Source organism: Cavia porcellus, unplaced genomic scaffold (assembly GCF_034190915.1).
Source record: "Cavia porcellus strain 051 isolate PalLab524CR breed Dunkin Hartley unplaced genomic scaffold, mCavPor4.1 scaffold_27, whole genome shotgun sequence".
NCBI classification, from domain to species: Eukaryota; Metazoa; Chordata; class Mammalia; order Rodentia; family Caviidae; genus Cavia; species Cavia porcellus.
This window is the reverse complement of record NW_026947510.1, coordinates 15,595,724-15,600,790: the sequence shown is the minus strand read 5'-3', so window position 1 is coordinate 15,600,790 and position 5,067 is coordinate 15,595,724. Positions and strand designations below refer to the sequence as shown.

The 5,067-nt window shown below is 44.6% G+C and overlaps 1 non-coding gene across 1 annotated transcript; it reads left to right on the top strand.

The window, feature by feature from the left end:
* Positions 1 to 4,760: 4,760 nt before the first annotated feature.
* Positions 4,761 to 4,834, top strand: Trnan-guu (transfer RNA asparagine (anticodon GUU)). Its single transcript has one exon. It is a non-coding gene; the product is annotated as a tRNA-Asn (tRNA).
* Positions 4,835 to 5,067: the final 233 nt, after the last annotated feature.

Below are 5,067 nucleotides of genomic sequence, written 5' to 3'. Positions count from 1 at the left end.
CTGAATCACACTCCCACTCTCAGAGACTTAACTTTTACTGTGTCTTGTAGTTTTCAGGCCCCAATTTTATTCCTGTTAGCTCACATTTAAAAATCATTCCTCTGGAAGGATGGCACTTTCAACATATGAGAGCACTTTGTATTTACAATACTCTAAGGTGAATCATTCTGTGATACCATGAGGTTTATTTTTTGTGATGCATGGATTGTTATATCTAGCTGGCTTCATTTTTAGACTATACCTATAGCTCTAAATGCCAAGGTAGTGTTTATCTGTCTTCAAAAATTTTAATGATTGCCTGGCTATTTGTTGTGTGAGGATCTCCCTTTGTACTGTCATTTTATTAGGCACAATTGTCTTCACAATGTAACTGAGTTTTTTTGTTTATTTTTGTTTGTTGAGACATGGTCTTGCTATGTGGATCAGGCTGGCCTTGTGCTCACTTTATAGCAAAGGCTGGTCTTGAACTCACAATGATCCTCCTGCCTCAGCTTCCCAAGTGCTGGGATTACAGGAGTGCACCACTACACCCGGCTTTGAGTTTAATTTTATCCATTGTGTGGGAGGGAGCTATCCTAGGGCATTAGACTGTATTCCTCATACCTGAAATTTTGCTGTTATGTGCAGCTGTAGGGGAAGACATATTGTGTCTTCTGTGTCCTCCTTGGGAACATTTGGAGGGCACTAGGGAGGTATGACAGTGCCCTGTGGTTTCCTGGCCTTTATGACAAGACACCTGGATTCTCCAGTTGAATTGAAATTATGCTGTCTGCTTTAATCATAATTTTTGTCTTCTATTTCTTTTAAACAGATCTTTAAAAATTTTAAGTAACACATTTGTCTAACACTTTAGAAAGAAAGTAGCTTTGAGTGTTATTTTTCCATGAAGTAGGCAAGTATTACTAATTTTATATTGGAAGAAATAGAGGAACGCTTATCTGAAACCAGGAATATGCAGGACCCTTCCTCCTCCATCTGCCCCTTGCCGATCTGCTCCACACTGGCCTCCTCTCTCCTGTCTCCCGCTTCCTCGCTGAGGACCCCTGTGCTCTCCGGTGCTCTGAGCAGTCCACAGCTCAGAGCCTTGTCTGGGTCTCGCTTTGCTATCTGCCTCACGTTCTTTATGCTTTGAAGCAAATGAGGATGTGTTCTGATTTCCTCACATGCTAGCTTTTAAATAGGTGTGTTGAGAAGCATAGGCAGGACTGCTGGCGCATCACACTTTCAGTGTACGGAGTAGACAGCAAAGGACTGCTGCGGCCAGCTGCTTCTGCTGGACATGTTGGAGGGTATATATAAGCCTGTGGCTGCCTGCTAACAGTGGTTAAGAGACAGGTGACAAGGTGAACTCAGGGAGGTCCCCTCAGACCCGGAGGGAGCCACAGGCCTTCTAGGAGAAGCCCCTCCACCCCTAGTGGACTCAAGAAAGTTCAAGTCCTTGCCCTGCTGCCCACCATCCCCAGCTGCGTCTAAGATTCTGTTGGTTTGGACAAGGTTGAAATCGTCTCGTGAATAATACTTTTCTGCTAAGGTGATAAGCAGTGATTAAAATGTATTTCTGTATTATATGGTAAAACCATAAAAATAATGGGAGCTTATTCCTCACATGAAAGAGAAGTTCATGGCGAACGCGGCTTAAATGATTTTTATTTGAACTCTGGGTCGATTATTTATATATTGTCTTTTGCTTTTCCTGTCTGTAAATCATCTCTGCCTATTAAAAATAGATGACTATTTGAGTCATTTCATAAAATTTTCCACTAAGTGACATGACTTTGAAAATAATGGAAAAAGAAATGATATGCATACCTATCTTAATTTTCTTGTGTATTTTCAGAGTAGACCCAATCTAAGTCAACTATCAATCCTGTTTTCTACCATTTGCTATTGGCCTACTGAGTTGATAACTGATGTTTTTCTTTAATAACTTTATAGGAAAAATACAAATTTTATTGGATAATGATCTTTTTTAAAATTTAGGTTTATTGATACAATTCATCATAGGGAATTTGTACCTGTACATGATATACCTTCACTTTTTTTGACAACTGGTTCTTAGTAATCAGTTTCAAATAAGGATGCTTTTGATGAGTGGAAGACATTCTTTAATCTTGGAGGATTCACTGTAACATTACCATAAATCACTTGCAAAATGTGGTAAAATTGGTCTCAGAGTTCTTCTTTTGCTTTTAATGGCATCTGATTTGGAATTCTCTTTTGTTCCCTGCTACATAGTTGTATTCACTGGGATATTTCTCCAACTAATTGGGTTTCCTCTTGTTTTGATTTCTTCAATGCTGGGAATTGAACCTATGATATTGCACATACTAAGCAAGTGTTTTACTATTAAGCTAAACACTCTTGCTTCTGTGTATGTTTTAAATTCTAACTAGACTGCTCTTTTTTGGTCTGTTTTTGAGGCAGGGTCTCACTATGTAGTATAGGCTGGCTTTGAACTTGCTTACTAGCCCAGGCTGGCCTCAAACTTGACGTGATTCTCCTGCCTTACCCTCCCCAGTGCTGGGATTACAGGGGTGCATCACCATGTCTAACTGGATTGCTCATTTTTAACAACTTGGTCACAGTCCTTCTGACATACAATAACTGAAAACCTTAATACCTAATGATCATGCACAGTGGTGTTAGGAAATGTCCCATAAAGTTACCAATTTTGTTGAGAAACAGTATTTGGAAGCAGTGGACTCAGTATCTGGAAAGGCTATAAATCAGTGGGGCCATCACGCATTGTCTGTGAAGACACGTGGATCTCCTTTCCACAGATGTCCTGTCTCTCTCTCCTAAAAGAAAATTAAATATGACCCCATTAATCCTCACAGAGCAGCCCCACAAAGACCTAGGCACTAATGAACTATCAGAATCATTTTTAGGAGAGATTATTCTGAAATTTAAGGACAAAGAAATATGTTTCTAAAAATTGACCCAGTGGATTTTATTTGCCTTTAAAAACTGAGTGTAAGCATTAAGGCCTGACACCAGATAATCACAAAGACGTAGATGGTAGCACATGCTGCTCTGTTGTTTTTAAATGGACATTTTGCATAAAAGCTGTGTCTGTGGACATCACTGGAGAGAAATGCTCAGATTCTAGGTAGTATTTTTTAATATTTATTTGTTCTTTTGAACCTTTTTTTCAAATGGAGAGACACAAAAAAGCAAAGCTAACAAACAGTGGAGAGTAGAAGTAGCTATTTACTTAAAAAGTGTTAAAAACTCCAAGACTGGGCTTGAGGACCAAATGTTTAAGTAAACAGCTGTACTGGATATAAACAGATTTTTGGTGTACAAGGAGCTACTCTGCCTTTCCAAATTAGTTGTTTTCATCAACCGCTGCTCATTGTCTCTCCCCTTTTGGGGTTAAAATGTTAGTGTGCTGTTTCAGCAAGGAAAAGAGATGGGAGCAAAAGATACTGACCTGAACACAACTGTGCCTAATATTATTTTAAGCAGGAAGATAAATATTTAATGAAGGGCAGTGAGGAATCACAGTTGCAGTCTGTCTCAGCTGAGCAGGCATCAGAACAATAGCTGTGCCCAGGTGGGTGGGACGATCATTTTGATATTTGAAGCAGAAAAGGTAGCGCCTGGTGGCTTTAGTATATAATGTATAAATATATGTACCTGATTTAAGTATAAAGGTATTACCAGCTAATGAAATCAGACTCATTCAGTGCTCTATGTAAGTCTCCTAGATTGTTTCCCCGTTCAGATTTTCAAGCGCTCATCTGAAAGCTCCTCTGAAAGCCTGCTGAAAGCGAAGCGTCATAGCTTGGCGTGAATTCCCAGCTGTTTAACAGCTCAAGGCTTTCGAGAAACTGTTGGTCCTTAGTTCCAAAGCCAATTTAAATTTTCACCACCCGCGAGGCGGGGAGCGGCTCAAAGGTTCTTTTTCGAGCGGTTCTGGATAGAGTGATTTCCTGCCCTAGAGGGGAAATTTTTTTTTTTTTAAATAACATTCTCAAAGAGAAAGAAACAATTCTTTGAGGAGAGAAAAGGAAAAGGAAAGACGATCTAGGATTTTGAAGAATCCCTCAAAAGGTGTCCAAGAAACATTCACAGAAAAGGCTGTTCTTTGGGGCATTTGTGGGGACATTTATAGAGGTGTTTACAGGACAGAGCGCGTTCGCCAGCAGAGTGTGCGCTGGAACCTGACAGGGGCGGCCACACGTGCTGGGTTTTGTTTTGTTTTGTTTGCGTTTATCTTCTCTTGCCTCCGGATGGGTTGGAAATATCCTGTGAGACGTGGCTAAGTGTGGGCTACTTTCAGCCGGACCCGAGGCGGGCTGAGGAATGCATCCCAGCGGAGTGTGACCTGCTCTCCGAGCCCCTCTCCGGCGACGCCGGCTCACGGACGCTCGTACCCGGACGGGGCGCTGCGCAGGACCTTCAGGCACACTCGGATCTGAAATGCAGAAGGAAAATGCAGCTCAGAGAATTCTGCCGAGCAGATCAGCCAGCGAGGCGCTGCACAGTCCGAAACAAAAGCCGTGTGCCAGCGCGGATGAGGCTGCTGCTGCCCACGAGGGCCGCCGGGGCGGCGCAGCCCCTTCACTCCCCGCCCGGGAGGCGGGATCCCCGGCCCCGCCTGCGCGCTCCGGGTGCGGGGTGGAAGCCGGCAGGCTCGGCAGGCTGGGCGAGGACGCGGTCCCGGTCTGCAGCGAACGAGGCGCCGGCGGGGAAGGCGAGCGCCGGCTCAGCACTTCTTCCTGAAGGCCGCGGCTGGAGCGCCCGCCACCGTCAGAGTCTCTGTGGCGCAATCGGTTAGCGCGTTCGGCTGTTAACCGAAAGGTTGGTGGTTCGAGCCCACCCAGGGACGTCTCTATTTTTACAAGGCGATTTCGAACTAACTTCATTCTTCAGCCTCCTGGGATGCGCTGGGTGGGTTCCAGGGACTGATTCCGCCCTTGCTGGCGGTGGCTTCTGGCAGGCCTGGGCCACGCTTCTAAGCGCCTTCGCTCGCGGCCGCCTGGAGGGCGCTGCCCGAGCAAGGCTCCCCGGGACGGCCGCGGGGTGGCCTCGCCAGTCTCCCGCGCGCTGCAGAGGGGTTCG